We start from the raw sequence: 19,205 nt of genomic DNA on the forward strand, positions 1-19,205 counted from the left end.
TTGGTTAAATTGCAGATCAAGCCCATACTTGGATAGGGAAGATAAAACACAAGGTATGAATACCAAAGATGAAAATCATGAGTGGGATATGGTATGATATGGGATATGAGAACATGTCTGCTGCAATATAGTTCTATAAATATAAAGCAATTCTTGAAATAAATCCTGCCACTTTCAAAATGTGTAAATAGTGGTACTAAAACTACTTTCATTTGATAGCAATAGTAGTTGTTATTGATATGTATAAAAGTAATCTTAATGCAATTGTATTCTAAATAATGTTTTACAGCATTTTATTTCATTCAATTGTGTATTATGTATATATTTCCATAACAAAGATTATAAATACACATTATGAATTACAGTGGCTACAAAGTGTTCTCATTCATGAATATATATAATGTATTTAAGCATTTCCTTATTGATAGACAGTGTGTCACTCTTATTTTCTCACTCCTAGCTGCATTGATGAATATCATTTTATACATTTCTTTGCAAAACTGTTAAATTATTTCATTATGTAACATTTTCTGATATAAGGTTCCTGAGTCATCTAAAAACATGCACATTTAAATTTTGATACTGACTGCCCTTCAGAAATTTGCATTTACATTCTCACCTACAGAGTATAAGAGTATTCATGACCTGGATTCAAACTAGGTAAACTATTAAAACACCTGAACCTTTAACACACAAACCAAAGTGCACACACACACACACACACACACAAATCTCAGAATTACTTTCCAAGTAGATATGCTCATTTTTTTTTTCCCAATGGAGTACTCAAAATCAATGAAATCCAAAGTTCTTAGAGACCTTTGAGCTATTTCCAATAGGTTCTTCATTATACTTGTAAGAATAACATGGTGTAGAACTTTTACCATTGAAGGCTTCTGGCCTTTGACCGAATTTATTCACTAATATATATGCATGTATTTGACACTGTTAGCATTATGCCTGTCTCCTTCTTTCAAGAAAAAAATATCAAATAACCAGTGAAAACCCCTCACTGAATGTGATTTTCCATGTATGAAACTTCAATGACACGTAAACATAAATTATTTAACATTAAAGCATAATATTCTCCCAAATTACAGTAATAAACTCTTATAAATTTTAAATGCTGAAAATAATTTTTTATAAAATTTCTGCTCAATTTGATGATTTACTGAACTTGCACTTTTGCATATTAAGTATAGTTCCAAAGTTCCCATAGCAGAACTGTGTTTGAACACTTGCTACTTTTAAAAAACTTCCTTTGGCATGTATGATACAAATATGGATAAAATGTAATGCACGGAGAGTCAAATGGTAAATATCATTTTTAATTATATGCCACATACTCTATTAGAAGTAATGGAAAAATAGGAAATGATTCTTTTTTATGAAGGGCAATATTCCAAATGGTACTTGAGGAGGATGGCTCCTGGCTAAATACCTACGTATTTTCATGGCCATGTCATAGTCCATGATTTTCAGGCCAAATCATGGACTATGACAAAGACATTACCTGGCAGGCCTCATGGGGGAATTATGTTACCCACATCCAATCTGGTGCAAAGCTAATGCGTTATAGTCTCTGAAGGAAGACCTCTCAAGGTCTCCATTATCTTCAGTGTACATTCCCAATGTGAAGATGACCTGTGATGTTTTAGTATCTGAATTCTGCTCTATTTTTCACTCTTTGGAAACATTTCTGCTGTCATAGGTGTTCTATAAATGCTCACATATAGCTCTAACTACAGTCATAAAATAGCTTGCAGTTCCTTAAGCATACAATTTTTTTCACATTTAAATATATATATATATATATATATGGAGAGAAAGAGAGAAAGAGAGAGTGAGTTTTGTATGACCTTCATTCTTACAGAAACGTTCTCCCTCTCCTGTTTCTCATTCTTCAAGATTCAGCTCACTTAATATTTTCTTCATAATAATAGGTTATTTTGTCTTGTAAGTTCACAGATTTCCTAATAAACTTCAATTATTGACCTTATTTCCAATATCATTCTTAACTATTTACTTTTCTCTGACCAAAAAGAAACTTTCCTCTTTAATCCGTATGTACTTCTCCAATAAACAATATGACTCCTGACATAAAATTTCTGCTCAATGTTTGTTGACTTAAAGGAATATTTAACCAATATATAGTAAGGCCACGTGTCATTTTCATTTCTTCAGTTATAATATCCTTTTCCTTTTATAAACAGTCATAAGTTTGACTTCATTCATAATTTTTTCTGTGATTATTTTTCCCTTCTTTGATCTATTCTTTTGATGCTCAGCAGTACTGAAAAAATAGTTTTATTATTTAACAATTGTTTATAATTTCTTGTTCCACCAACAGCTATAACACATGCATTAATTTCTGTCCCATATCATAATGTCTTTTAAATACATTAAATATATATCTATGTTAAATATATAAATATATATAGATATAAATATATATATGTGTGTGTTTCCACATCTGAACTCATAACTAATGCTGCAGTAAATATATGTGTATTCAGATATATTTTCAAGTTAATGTTTCCATTTTCTTTAGATTAATACCCAGAAGTAAAATTGTCACATCATATCATGTAATATCATATTGTTTTAATTTTTTGAGAAAGTTGATATTGTCTTCCATAGTGACTTTACCAACTTACATTCCCACTGACAGTGCACAAATATTTGAGTTCTCTTTCCTTTTTCTCTTGGTGAGTCTAGCTAGAGGTTTTTTAATTAACTAGGTTCAAGCTGAAGCCAGCCGATAGAAAGGGGCATGTTTGTGGCTTCTCTCTCTTTTCCTCTCCCTTTCCTCTCTTTAGAACTCCAGGACTAGCTGATGGGGAAAGAGAAAGGGAAAGAAGCAGTAATCATTTGGTTTGAACTGGTTTTTTTACTTAATTTGCCTTAGAGACAAGGCAATTTCCTTTTCTCTGGTAAGGTCCTTTCATAAAATTTTAAGAAGTTTCCCTAATAAAGTCACTCTCCTCCAGTTCTTTTTCTTCTTCTTCTTTTTTAAAAATTTATTTATTTATTTGACAGACAGAGATCACAAGTAGACAGAGAGGCAGGCAGAGAGAGAGGAAGGGAAGCAAGCTCCCTGCTGAGCAGAGAGCCTGATGCAGGGCTCAATCCCAGGACCCTGGGATCATGACCTGAGCCAAAGGCAGAGGCTTCAACCCACTGAGCCAGCCAGGCAACCCTCCTCAAGTTCTTCTTATCACCAAGATTCCAAAGGGTACATTTCTATGCCTTCAGATATTTTGCACCTTCATCATTAGCCCTCGCCCCCGCCCCACAACGGCCAAGTGTACAAATCTAGCTTCTGTTTGGACTTCTTCCCATTTCAATTGGACAAAACACAAAATGAACCCATGCTGTCTTTCTCTCATTTTTCTTCCTGAATCTCATCTTAACTACAAAATAGATACATGTCCTTTGCTCTAACAAAATCTGGAAATGAACATAGATTTGAATATACTTGTTTGACACCTTCACCAAATAGTTCAGTTAGCCACACTGCCTTTTCTAGGTTTCCTGGAGTAGAGTCTCTACCTGGAGTAGAGACAAGTAAGATACTCTGATATCAGGGAACAATTTAAACATTCAGTGTAGTCCCTACTAAATTCTCCAAATATGTTTTAAGTGATCTATAGAAACATAATGAGATGTTTATCATGAATGACTATTATTTTTCCTCAAGTAATTAATCAAAAAATATTCTTACCCCTTGCCCAAACTCTGTTCTGGTACTGGGAAAAACCTCATCTATGAAATATACTAAGTTACAATGATCTATTTTTCTTTTTGAGTTCCTGAAGATATATGATACCTAGATACATAAATTAACAAAGTGATAGATCCTTTTATTGCATGAATATTGCAATATCAACATTACTAGATCTTTAGGCCAAGGGCTTCCAGCTATAACATCCTAATATCCCTAATTTCCTAGCCAGACAAATTAGTTAATAAACATAAAATGTACTGAAAATGATAAATGCTCAGAAGTTCATATTGATATATATAGATTAGTAGATTGATGAATTTATAAATAATTAGTAAATAGTTTTTGGTCACATTGCACAATCTACATATATTAAGTAAAGCTGTTTATTCAGTGTCTGTGATGAGTTTAGACACCTTCTTTTTGAATGCTAAAAAGTGTGTTAGATTTCTTTATATTCTCCAAAAATCTGTGAGTTTATAACTTTTCTGCATTTTTGCTACAATCTTTTTATAATAAAAAGTCAGGATATAACCAAATTTTAAACAAATCCTGGAAAGATACATTTTGATGAAAAGTTATTAAAAAACATGTAATAATTTTTATTGTCTACCAGATTCTGTGATGGACAAAATGGTGGTGTTTGAAGATTAATGTTGAAGTTTCCTAGTGGGCCAGTGAAGAGCAGCAGATATTAGAGTGGTTTATAAGATAGAAGAAACTGATACAGGCATTTACTGAGGATACAATCCATTTTGAGGTGAACTCTGGTTTATAGCTATACACATAAAACTCTGAAACAGTACCAAAGAACCCTATATCATTCTGTTTTATTCTAACCAACTTACTACATTGCATTCAGTGTAGATTTTGCTTTTAATAGAAGTGATTTAATTTCCTCTCTTATATTAAATGTTGATCCATTCAAAATATTCTTAAAAAAGAGAGTTACTAGATCTTAACCGCTTGGTTTTCTATGACTTGCTCCTCCATGAACAACAAGCTTTATAAATATCACCCAGCTGTTCATTTCAAAAAATCCTTTCAAAAAGTGGAAGATGTTAAACTGACAAGATATATTTTACAATGGGTAAATTCTCTTACTACATATAATTCATGAAGGCATAGAGATACCTCATACTGCATTGTTGCTTTTGACAGTTATCACTGAAATTAAGGCCAGCCATATTCAGAGACCACTGAGGACTTTAGTACAATAAAAATCATTCTTTCACAAGCACATCTTAAGAAATTACTTAAATGCAAAGTTACTTGTAGTACATTACATATGTGAGTTAATTTGAATGAATGAAGTATCTTTTGAACTTTCTAATATCACTGCTATGTTTGGTAAATTAGTTAATGAGTTGTCTCTTATGTTTCTTGCTGTGCCAATGGATACAAAGATATCAATCTAGAAAAAACAATTCTTTATTAAATATGAAATCAGATACTTGCTTAATGAAACCTTATCTTTTATTTGAAAACTCATATTAAATATGTGATATGTCCAATCTGGTTCATTTGATGGATGTACAGAGAGTTAAATTTAACTTTGTTTTTACATTAGCAGTAAGGCTTTGCTGGCAAGACGGTTCTGCTTTTTTAATTATTTAGTGACTCAGTAGCAAGGCGGCTTCCACAAAGCCAACTGTTCACATGTACTAACAAATGAAATACCATAATCTTAACAAGATTATCATAATAAAGAGTCATCAGAGAAATTAGAATTATCTTCTTTAATTACGAGATTATAACCCCATTAACTCCTCTGCATGAAAAGTGGGAATTAGGGAATAAGAAAGGAGAATCCATTGTTGGCAATTAAAACTCCAGAGCAAATTAAAGGGAGGGTGGAGAAAAATATCCTACATGGATTTAGATATTTCAGGTAATTTATTTAGTAGCATATGTTTGTCATAGATTGCAAATTCCAAACTATAACCACAGGAAGTGTACTATTTTGGTTTCGAATTTTGTTTTTTCAGATTGCCTAAACAAGCAGCACTGAAAGCGACAAACTTAAGAGAAGACCCTTATTTAAATATGCCTAGAGCTGTGAATTAATTATGGCCTAAATAAGTTATTAGAACAATATTGTCACTGATGCATTATTTATGGACAGTTGTTGAAAAGTTTGTAATCGCAAAAGTACTGAAGTGACATTTCCAAAGACATTAACATGAAAATGAGGAGAATTTGAAGAGAAAAAATTATTCAATGTGCAACCTCTTAGTAAGATAGTCTTCAATAATGTATACAGCAACTACATTTTTTTTACTTTAATATACACATGTAATATTCATAGGCCTGCTCTAAAGCTTTTTCAAATTAAGTTTGCAAGTATAAATGAAAAAATAGACACCCAGTGACAGTAAAATTTATATGATAACAAAATTATATCCAGACATTGTTACCACCTGCACAATAAATAGAATAAGAACAAAATATCCTTCAAAGATGTTATAGACCATGCAAGTTTTAAAATACTTATCCACTTCTTACTATGATATTAATATTTTATATTTTAGATACTCCAATATAATTATATTAAATTGTAGGTGATCTGTACCTTTTGAAGATTAAATAAAACAGGAAAACAAGTGAATGCATTGTATTCAGTGAAGCATGTTATTAAATTTCAGCATAACAGCAATTTTGGCTGTTTGTATTGTAAAAAAGGATAACATTATGCTATTGTGTAAAAAGATCTTACTGAAATTAGCTTCTGACAAAAAATTGTATAGAAATAATCCTTGAAACAATTCAGAAAAAAGCAGTAGCTACTGCTACAGTCATTGAAAGATAAGGCATACAGTAGGATGAGTTCTTAAGATATTTATTATGTATTCAATTTCAAATCTTAAATGGTCAAGCTAGAAGCTTTTCATGATGCATTATGTATACTGTGTATATTAAGAAATAAAATCCAGTCAGAGTTCTGCAGGGTCATGCATAACTCAAGTAGCTATGGAAAAAAAAAACAAAAAACAAAAAACAAGCTGTAGTTTTTGTTAACATACCTGGTATTATTGTTTACTTTGAAACTTCAATTACTTTTCTCTTAATATCAGGGAATGGGTATACTAAAATCAAGAAATCATCAGTGTTTTATATCTAGTTCTTACTTTCAAAATTTTGGACTTCATTAATTGATTATAGCAAGATACAGAAAGTCCAAGGTGTAATTTTAAGTTATTTGATTTCATAGCCTTAGGAAATATCTCTAGGGAACTGGGAAGTTTTCTTTCTTTCTGGACTTATTTTGAGGTATGTTTGTTAGGTGTTCTTATCATGTGATAGTTTTGTTTCAAACAAAAATTGTTTCGTATCGGTTAAAGAAAACTCAGCTATATTCAGTCGCCCTTTATGCCTACTCAGTATTCAGAAGCAAAATGAATTACTCGGTTGCAGTATCATCGGTACTTCCTGATTCATCTAAGCCAGTATGTCATTGAATTCTTCTGACCAATCACTGGTTCAGGGATTAGTTTTAGTTATTAGATACTCCAATATAATTTTATTAAGTTGTAGGTGATCTGTACCTTTTGAAGATTAAATAAAACAGGAAAACAAGTGAATGCATTGTATTCAGTGAAGCATGTTATTAAATTTGTAAAGCAGATGTGAAGTCTGCTGTGGGGGCACACGCCTCAGAAACACTTCCTTACTTTTAAGGTGAAGGAAGTGATGGTACTGGAAGATACTATTTGAAGCAAAGTGAGGGCACTATGGTGAGAACAAAAGAATGGAAAGGCCTTGTGTCCTTGAGGGCATCATTCTTACCACTGATCCTTACTGAAACTTTTTATAATATAAGCAATTTATTTATTATTAGTATAAAGATTTTATTTATTTATTATTTTAGAGGGAGAGGGAGATTGAGAATCCCAAGCAGACTCCACACGGAATATGCCTCCATGTGACTCAGAGCTCAATTTCATGACCTTCAAATCATGACCTGAGCAGAAATCAAGAGCCAGATGTTTAAACAACTGAGCCACCCAGGCACCTTTATTATTTAAGAAAATTTCAGTCAAGTCATTAATATGGGTCTATGACCTTCTAAATATTACAAATATTAATGAAATATGCACTTCAATGGTAATTGCCATGTATCAGAAGCTAGATAGCTGTCTAGTATTTTTTAATACACCATTTACAAAAAAATAACTTCTTAAAATATAACATTTTATTTTAGGTATGTGATATTCTTTTGCTTTCTGTTAGCTAGAATTATACAGAAATGCATATTTTAAAAAATATTTTAGAAGATATTAAAATCCTCTTAGTGCTTATTATTTTTTTTAAACACTGTAACACTGTTGCTATTTTACCTTACCAAAATACTCCCAAGGGCAAAGACTGTCAAATGAGCTCTACCCCTGTGCTCACCATTACAGATAATTGTTGGAGAATGACAATTATTCCTAGTGAAATAATTAATCCTAGTGGTGAGTTTTTAAGTGATCATTTAAGAAATAGACCTATAAATCTTTGAAGATGTATCTGGATAAGAGGAAGCATAGCAAATGGAAATTTAATATGCTTATTTGAAAAGAGCTAAAAAATGTAACTTCTTTTCATTTATAAAGAGACATATAAGAGCTTTAGTTAAATTTCTAATTATGTAAGAGTCTTTTTCAGTTGTCTCCATAAAATATGATTATCATTAATCTATGTCTACATTTAAAGTGCTTAAAGAAGGTGCCATTCAATTCCTTTTCACTCAATTCACATAATTAATTTTAGCAGCAATAGTAGACATACATGCAATTAACTTTGAAAGCTAAGATTTGGTCCCCAAATGTGAAAGGTCACTTTGAAGAGAATACTTACATGCTGTGCTTCAGTCCTGGATTGTGCAAAATTGAAAAATTTACTGTAACTTCCCTAGCCATCCAGTAGGAGGAGCATAGGATCTCTACCTAGTTTTGCTGTCCTTATATTTGTTACTAGCATCTTGATTCCAACCAATTATTGAATGTCACTTATATTCAGAAATAGCTTAAAAAGAAACACCAAAAATAAAAAGACCCAGATCTTGCCTCCTCTGGTGGAGGATACATTATCATTCTGTGTGACATTACAATAGTAAAAACATGGACCCAATACAAAGGTTTGATCAAGTAACTTAAAGGAGAAAGACCAGGAAAGAGTTCATAGAGCAGGTAATTCTTAAGCTAGATGGCATAATGGTAAGGATTTTAAAAAAAGGTGCTGGGGGCACGTGGGTGGCTCAGTCAGTTAAATTACCTTCGACTCAGATCATGATCTCAGGGTCCTAGGATCAAGCCCCGCATCCCGCTTCCTGCTTTGCCAGGGAGCCTACTTCTCTCTCTCCCTTTGCCTGCTGCTCCTCTGCTTGTGTTCTCTCTCTTTCTCTATCAAATAAATAAAACCTTAAAAAAAAAAAAAATGAGGTGCTGAAGTGAAGGTGGAGAAGGACAAATCCAAGTACAGAAAGTAGCATAGTTGTACTTGTAAAGAAGTTTGCAGGGGCATCTGGCTGGCTCAGTCGGAAGAGCATGTGGCTCTTGATCTCAAGGCTGTGAGTTTGAGTCCCACGTTGGGTGCAAAGATTACTAAAAAATAAGCAAGCTTGAAAATAGTACACCAATTACATTAACTTGTTAAAAAAGGAATATTTCACGAACCTGTGAGAAAACTATAAGCATGAAACAAAATAAAGCCTTTAACAATTATCAGTCTTGGTCATATTACTATTTAAAAACATTTTACAGGTACTGCATAAGTAGATTGAAAGCAATGTTTTTGATATCTTCTAGCATATGTCCATAAACAAGGTCAGTCTTTACTATTTTGAAATGAATACATTGTTTAGTGGATCACGATTATTTTCCTTGATTGTCAATCAATACACTATTTGAGGAAAAAATATGTTAGACTATGGGATAGAGTCAGAACTACCACAAACAAGGAACTCATATGTATACTCATACTTCCTTAGCATAGCTTATAGAACACAAAGAAATATAAGACTACATGAGAAATAGTTTAAATTTCTTTCCTCATATATATATGAGGAAAGAAATTATATATATATATATATATATATATATTTGCTTTACTTCAAGCTTTTATCTATTTTGCAGTTTGGGATAAATACTCTTTTTTTTTTTTAAATATTTTATTTGTTTATTTGACAGACAGAGATCAAAAGTAGGCAGAGAGGCAGGCAGAGAGAGAGAGGAGGAAGCAGGCTCCCTGCTGAGCAGAGAGCCCGATGTGGGGCTTGATCCCAGGACCCTGGGATCATGACCTGAGCCAAAGGCAGAGGCTTTAATCCACTGAGCCACCCAGGTGCCCCTGGGATAAATACTCTTAAACTGCATTATCATATCTACTAAATTGTGAGCTTCTTGCACAGAAGGATTACTCATGTTTATGCCTTCTCCAAGAAGTTATCACACTACTTCATATATAATTGGTGTTCAACAACTGTTTATTCAAGTGAATTTTTTGCTTTTCTAATAAAACACATAGTCTGCTCTTTTGTCTATGCAGAAAACTATTAAATCAATATATATATAGCTATTGTAGTATATTTTAAAGCTCTCAAGTACAGTATAATAGCACTTTCATAAAAGATGGATTTAATAGCCTTATATTGTCTCTTGAGAGCATTAGAACATGGTGTGTATGGGTGTGTGTACACACATAATAGTTCTTTAAATTCATAAATGAGAACCTATTTCACAGAGGTTAAAAGGGAAATATATAATATCAACAGCATTTACATTTTTTATCGATTAAACCCTACTTTAGTAATTTAAGAATAGTTTTTCATTATAAAATATTTGATATGTAATCTTAATTGTAATGCACTATAATTTGATTTTTTTTCATGAACTAATATTATTTAGCTAATCATGTTTTACTGGGTTCATCATCTTTCCACCTATAAAGCCCTCTTTTCTACCAGAAAGATCAAACATCAATAGGGATATTATTTTAATTTTTACCCCCACATTTACCCTATATAATATAGGGTGAAAAATTATTCATCTATCTCTCTTCATAATCCCTATAGTCTCAAAAAAAGAAACTTTTATAATTTTTTAAAGGATCTTATTTATTTATTTGACAGAGAGAGACACAGCAAGAGAGGGAACATAAGCAGGGGAGTGGGAGAGGGAGAAGCAGTCTTGCCAGAAATCATGGAGCCTGATGGGGCTCAATCTCAGGACCCTGGGATCATGACTGGAGACAAAGGCAGCCACTTAACCAACCAAGCCACCAGGCGTCCCCCTCCCCACAAAAGCAAACATTTGAGATTTACTCTTAAAATTAGAAATTTTAAGAAAAATCATTACATTAATTTGAAAGAAACAAATTAAAATTTATCATTGCCATAAGACAACCTCTGCTTTGTGGGTCTTAAGTGGGAAATAGTTCTCTTTGCATTAAAGAATCTTTAGCCACTACATGAGGCAAGGATTAGGTAGATACACATAAAAGGTCATCAGAAAGATACCTCCACTACTTCAAGATTTCTGAGATTCAAAAAATGGTAAAGTGCGAGTGCCTGGGTGACTCAGTGGGTTAAAGCCTCTGCCGTAGGCTCAGGTCATGATCTCAGGGTCCTGGGATGGAGCCCCGCGTTGGGCTCTCTGCTCTGCAGGAAGCCTGTTTCCTCCTCCTCTCTCTCTCTCTCTGCCTACTTGTGATCTCTGTCTGTCAAATAAATAAATAAAATCTTTTTAAAAAAATGGTAAAGTGGGTTCATTCTCTTTGAATTAAAAACGCTTCATAATGCGAATAAAAGCAGAAAAAAAGGAAAGAGCAATTGAAATGAAAACTAGTATATACTTATATATAATAGAACCAGGTAAATTAGTAAGATGGTCTCTCAGGAAAAAAAAATATAGATATAAGGAAAGAAAGAAAGTAATTAAAGACACGTGAATACAACAAAGACAATGACATATTGTTTTTACTTTGAGCAAGAAACATAAACATAGATCTCATGGGGCAACTCAATAAAATGATAAGAAAATAAAAGACAAAAATATGAGATAGATCAAACCACACATTCGGTCACATTCAGAAATGTGTGAATGTATGAATTGATTTCATAGCTATATAAGGAGGGTGTGTGTGTGTGTGTGTGTGTGTGTGTGTAGTTTTGTTGCTGTTGTTGTTGTTGTTTTATCTGCACCCTGAACTAGAGTGGCAAATTTGGAATGAAAATACATAGGCAGAATTGAAGTTAGGAAGAACTGAAGTTTTATTTGTTTCTTTCATATAAATAAATAATTTTGGTTCACCATAGCACTATTTTTACATTAAAATTTCTGCACATTAAATGCTAGTTTTTTATCCTCCATGTGATTATTTTATATGAGCAAAAACACATTAGTTTTTACTAATCATAGATCCAAACTACTCTCACTACATGTCTAAATAATACCTGATATCAAAGCACTGAGTGAATTTTCTTAATGCCTAAAATATTTGCCTCTCTTCCTCAGAAATGTTCACTTTTTCTATAAGCTTAGTCACTATATATTCATTCTCTTTTAATTTTCCTGGATTACAAGTATGTGGGAAGAGTTGCATTGGCATATGTATAAGACAAATGCTTATATCAATTTATTACTTGTTATTTAGGAAATTTGGGACAAAATTTCAGCCCTAGATACACAATTAAAAAACATGTTTTAATAAGTATGAAAAATCTTTCTTCTTTTACATTTCATGAAAAGGATAATTTTAAAATGCAATGACTTCCAGCAACCAATCATTCATATAAATAGAGGATACTACTGTATGAAACTTGAGAAATGTAACACAAATTTGAGTGGCCTTTATATTATTTTCTACTTTATAATTGAAGCATTGCCTTTATAGGTTCATAATAACATTCATCAGAGGCCTCTACAAAGTATTTATTTTTAAAAGTTACCTATTCATTTTAAAATCTCTCTCCAAAGTTATTGGATGCTGCTTATAGCTTAGACCCTCTGTTATAGCTTCAGAACAAAAAATGTAAATAAGAGCCCCTGTTATCAAAAGATTCCTATGGTCAGCTGTAAGAGGAAAATACTCTCTCAAAATACAAATTGCCAAGTATATTTGAATATTATGTATTTAGCATACTGATTATTAGACTGCTTAATAAATTAGTAGCAAGGCTGGAGGCCTGCCAGAATGGATTGAGATAAAATATAAAAGTTCGCCTAAATGTGTAAGATTCAGAGCCAGAAAGCAAGAATCATATTAATGTATTATATCTTGGTTTCAGATTCGAAGAAAATATAAAGTGAGAAAAACAATTGCTGAAAAATGTACCTTCTATTTTCCAAATACTGTTTATTTTCACATTATGTCAAGATTAGCATCATGTAAACTTTCACAAAACTAGATAGAAAATGCAATGGGATTTAGCATATGTGATAATTTTTATATAGGCAAATATTATGCATAACAAAAATAGGAATAAATAGAAGTATAAAAGAAGAGAGTGACTTAAGAATAATGTACATATAATGACTTCAAATTATTATATTTATTGGAATGAAATGGTATTTGTTGATCCCAAAGTTAATCATTCTATAAACAAAGTTAACAATATTCTCTCTTAAGGGTGTTTGCACAAATCTACCTCTTCCTAAATGCATGCTCAAGTTTAACACGACAAGATTTAAATTGCATTTTTCTAAATTTTTATGATTGAATAAGTGGTAAAAACCCAGGAAGCCAGGCTAATTCACCACTAACAATGTTAATTAGAGAAGAAATAAGTGTCTGATGCCACTTTGCACAGTGCCTTATCCATTACAGCAAAGATCAAAAAACACAAGAACCGTCATTTTCTTAGTGTTCCAACAGGTAAAAACTTGGCTCATTCATAGCAAGGGTTTTCTGCTCCTGGCATCCACAAGCTTTGATAACAGAAGACATGCCACAACTCAGAACAAAACGATAATGACTGCCGCATACCACCTTAGCCTGTCACTGCAACAGCTACTTGAAGATTAAACAGCTTTTATAACTATAAAGGAATACTTCAGACACTGTGAACACATTAGTCCTCTGCAGAAAATCTACCTACCTCTTAAGAAACAGAAAGTTGTAGCAACTTTCTGTTTACCAATTAAATCAATACTGTGATTTCTGGGATTCAGCCACACACGCTCTTGCTGTAAGATGGATACCAAAAAACAAAAACAAAAATAAAACAAAAAACATGCCACACACACACACACACACACACACACACACACACACACACACACCAACATTAAGAAGTCCCATATTGAAATTCTCTATCTAAATAATACTGTTTAGCACCACACTCTGCCACCATGAACATGTACAGATGATACACAGAAAAAATTACTCCCCAAATGGTATCGTGATCTGAAAATATAGACTGATTTCAAAAGGGCAGGACAATTTCATGGACTGTTGATCCATAACTGACCTCGCAAAGAAACTAGATATGTCTATGTGCATAGTCAGCCTTTTGAGGCTAATGTCATAGAAAATATTAGTTCCCAAGATAGAATCAGAGATTACAAAATCAAAGACTTACTGGCTGTAAACCATTCTCTTTCTGAGAATGATATTGGACATTAAATAATAAGTTCTTTGTGAAGTCTGTGAATGTGTGACCATTGTCCGTAGAGCACTCTGGATGCTGTCTTATAATGTAAGAACATTACAGGCACGTAAGTGAATGAAGACTTGCCATGATCACAGAAATCCCATCTTCAGGAATACAGAGTAGTGTTGATGGACATTTTCATAGTATAAAATAGTGATGTATAAACAAAAATGTACAGTACCAAATGCCCATTTTTTCTTTGTTTTGGTGATTCTTTCCTTTTCTCTCCTTTCCTCCCCTTTCCTCCCTTCTTCTCTTCAGTCTTTTTGCCTCTCTCTTCTTTTCTGTTACTAGCTAGAAAAATTAAATGTTAGTGTGACAAGGTGCAACATGACACCTTACTTCTCTATCTGTGCTCTTCTTCAGTGTGAATTTGTGACGTCTTATCAATAGATGGAGTTTATTTTTGTAACTTCTTAAGTTTAAGTTGGCTGTGTGTCTGCCTTGAAAAACACCATATGGTGAAAGTGATACTATGCCAGACCTGGATGTGTCTTTTCTTGGGCTGGTAACTTCAGCCTCTTACCTCTCAGAACATTCACTTTTACTATACTCCCTCTAAGAAGCCAGCAGCTGTACTGTTAGAGGCACCAGTCACATAGACCTGCCGACAGGTGCTCCAGTCAATAGTTCTGGATGAACTGCATCCAGCAGCTGGCCTCAACTGCCAACTTTGTGAATCAACTATCTTGGCCACCTAGTACAGCTGTGCTTTCCAGTCACTGGAGCCTCCGCAGACATCTGTGTGAAACTACATGGGAGACTCGAAGGAGGAACTGTTCTGCTGAATCCAGTCAACCAAGCCACTGTGAGAAATAATAGTTATTTTAATCCATTAAAATTTAGCCTTAATGTATAGCAGCAGGTAGTGGAATAGTCAGAAAACAGTCACAATACAGATAATTGGAGGAAGTCTAGAGATTATAAAATGTAAAAAAGTAAGTGGGGAGAGGTTATTTTATTTTGTTTTTATTTTTTGATGATGTAAGCAATTACAAGTGAATATGGCTTGAAATATCTGAAAGTCAACAGGGTGTTAGAAAAAAATGTTGTGAAAAAAAATCAAAGAACATTGAAAGTGGGGGTTGTGGCAGGGTCACACTGAATCAATTTGCTTGTCAAGAAAGAGAACACAAACCAATGCAATGACAATGAAAATCAGTACGCTGAATCATGAAAGGAGAAAATGCAGGGCAGAGGGTAAGTATGTTCTAGAAAGGCATGGGAGTTTCTACTGCTTGGGAATGGAAAGCTTCAACTCAGGATAATAAATAATTATTTTATATGACTGTATATGTTTTCCTAAAACAAGTGTCCTTACTCACTGGCCAGGAAAGAGCTTCCTGTGTTGGTCCATTAAAAGTGTGATGCTCCAAAAGTGCTTCAAGTTCTTTGTCCTTTTTCATCTTTCACTGATGGGGTACTCAAATTTCATGGCATTTTTGTCATTGTTGTTGTTTTTAATAGCTTGAGGTGATTAGTATGATTTGTGGTGAAACACTATTCAGTTATGGTATCTCCAAGCAAGGGGAAATTTTCTTTTTATGAAGAACAAACATCACCAGGTTTTATAATCTTTGTTTACCATACTGTATTTTTTTCAGACCTCAGACAAAATCTATTAAAATATTAACATTTTAAATTATTTCAAGAAGCATCAAAATCTTTGAAAATTTTTAAGTAAATTGAACTTAAAAAACTTGAAAAAATGTATAGTCTATATAATCCTTTCAAGAAGATTTATGAAATGCAAGAATAAGATATGAACTCCAACATTTAGGAAACTGTTGAAACAACCTATTTCAAATCATACAACATAATCCACTGAATCAAGAGCGCTACCTAAACATAAAACTGTAACATAGGAATAGATAACAGCTAAAGTAGACAGAATATTCCTATCTCTTTCAAAGTCCAAGTTTCCAATGTCATGCTTTCCGTAACACCAACAAAACTTAGGCATTTGTTGGTATATTCATCATTAACCAATGCTTACACAATATTACACAAACTCAGGTTGAATTGATCAGGAAAGATTCTTACAGAAAACAAACAAACAAATTAGATTATTTCAAAAACAATCCATGGAAATCAGAATTTTTTAAGTTATTAATAATAATCCCTGTTGTTTTATGTTATATTTAACCACAAAACTATTCCACAAAAATCCATTAACTTATTCCTCTCAATCCTTACTTCATCCCCTAGTTATTCTCTCTCCAACAAAATCGACATTAAGTACCTGACTGGTCATGGACTGTCTCAGAACCTGAGGCTATTTAAATAATTTTCCAGGTTCTGGTTTTTTAAAGTTTAATGTCATGATTAAGCATAAAAATTATTTTATTTAAAAGTAAAATTTACTACTTTTTGAAGATAAAAATGAGCTCTTTGCTAATAAATATGGCAGGTTGTAAGGAGCTGTTTGAAAGTAATAGTCTTTTGAACTATTTGTTAAAATGTCAGAAACTTTATATATAACTTTTTTGAACAACACCACCTTTTGATACAAGAAGAACAAATAGAAATAATTTATAACCAGACTTCTAATGTATATAGATTTATGATCTATCCTGCAATGCCTTTATAGTTCATTTTTAAAAAGTAATAAGCAAATAAAAATTAAACAAATGGGAAAATGTATAGATACTACAGGATCTTTTATTTTCCAGAATTTAAATTAGATGGTCATTAATTCAATGGTAAGCTTCCAAAGTGTTTGCCATTATCTACAACGCTGTTAAGGGTTCCAGATTTATGAGATTACTAACAAAATAATAGTTTTATACATTAGTTATGCATACATATTAAATTTATTCTATATAGAAGTACTTTGTGATGACAATAGAGAAAAATAACTAAAATGGCTATTTAGATCACGTTAAAAAATTCTTTAGTATTTACAATTAGACCCCAGGAGATTTTATTTATCTTGTTTGTCTTTTAGTTTTTAATAGAGGCATGGTTTCCATGCTGTACAGATCTTAAGTGTTCCAGTAGATCCATGTTGGCAAGTATCCGATGGATACTTGGCTTCCAGTGTTTGGCTATTATGAAGAAAAGCCACTAAAAACATGTACAAGTGATTGCATGGACATATATTTTCATCACTCCTATGTAAATACCTCAGAATTGAATTGTTAGATAATATAGTAAATGTATATATACTTTTACACAAAATTGTCAAACTGTCTTACAAAGTGGTTTAGTCACATGCTCTGATTATTTACCAACATTTAGTGCTTCAATATTTTCAATTTTAGAATTTCTAGTGTGTTTGTGTTAATAACTCACTGTAATTCAAATTCCATGTCTACAATGGTTAATTTGTTGAGTACGTTCCCATGTACCTAAAGGCCATTTCTATATCTCCTTCATGAAATATCTGTCTTTTCTCCATATTTTATTGTGTTTTTTATAATTTTGTTATTGATTTTAGGAATTCTTTGTATACTCTGAATATATATGTATGATGGAGCTTAAAGGTTTACTATGAATTTAGAAGTCAAAGTACAAATAATTAATTGTACTACAAATGCGATACTCAAAATATTTGCAACTGATAATGGAAACCCTTATAAATCCGACTTAATGCCTACAATAACATGGGAGCAATATTTGTGGAGAGTTTGGCTGAGTCACATTTTACCCTTAAAACTAGGATCTCAGGTCCTAGGAAACCAGCCAGGTGGACATATGGTGGGACCACATAAGAAACTTAGGAGAAGGGGATAAATAACTTTTGGAGTAGGATTATTGGAATATTTTAACAACCAGTATTACTGTGCTAGCATACACTTACCCCAAAAATCTAGAAGCATACCATCCCATTTTATCAGTTCTACAACATACGATTTCATATTTTAACATAGCATTTAACAATAACATGTGTCTGACCCCAATATTTCTTAAAATTGTAGTTATACAACAATCTTCATGATTTAGTTATCATTGCACATGTGCAAGGTAGGCTGGACTAGTGACATATTCATTACTATATGTGAATTATGTTTACTTATGTTTGGGTTAAATTACTAATTATAATGTCTTAAAAAAGATGCCTTAAAAAACAAGACTATTCAGCAATATAACTACATATGAGGCTTGTAGAATTCAGAAAAGATAGAAAAAAGTAAACTTTCATCATTAAAGGAATTTGCAATTTCATATTTTTTGTAAATCAATAACCAATCGCTTTATAGAAACTACAAAAGGAAAATTATATCGTAGATAAAGATGACAATGTTTTATTCTAAAAATGGTTAAAAAAAGAAGCCTATCACCCACCAAGTAATACAGCTAAAGGCATGAGAAAAGCCAAATACCTCGGAATAGGAGAAAGAAATTTGAAAGCAACTGAAAAGTGATGTTATCATTTTGACAAATGATAAGACTGAGGCTAGTGCCATAATTTAGTTGGGAGCATTTCTTTTTCTTATTTATTAATACACAGCTTAACAGTGCATCCTTTAATTATTGAGGTCTAAGAGTCAATAAAATATGGAATGTACATCAAATAAAGAAAGAATAAAAGATTGATTAGTAGAATGACTTCAACTAATAATTCTAGAGGTATGACAATATGTATCATATTGGTTATTTTTTAAAATTTTTTATTTCTTTTCAGAGTAACAGTATTCATTGTTTTTGCACCACACCCAGTGCTCCATGCAATCCGTGCCCTCTCCAATACCCACCATCTGGTTCCCCCAACCTCCCACCCACCGCCTCTTTAAAACCCTCAGATTGTTTTTCAGAGTCCATAGTCTCTCATGGTTCACCTCCCCTTCCAATTTCCCTCAACTCCCTTCTCCCTCCATCTCCCCTTGTCCTCCATGCTATTTGTTA

This window comes from Mustela nigripes, chromosome 15, assembly GCF_022355385.1.
Source record: "Mustela nigripes isolate SB6536 chromosome 15, MUSNIG.SB6536, whole genome shotgun sequence".
NCBI classification, from domain to species: Eukaryota; Metazoa; Chordata; class Mammalia; order Carnivora; family Mustelidae; genus Mustela; species Mustela nigripes.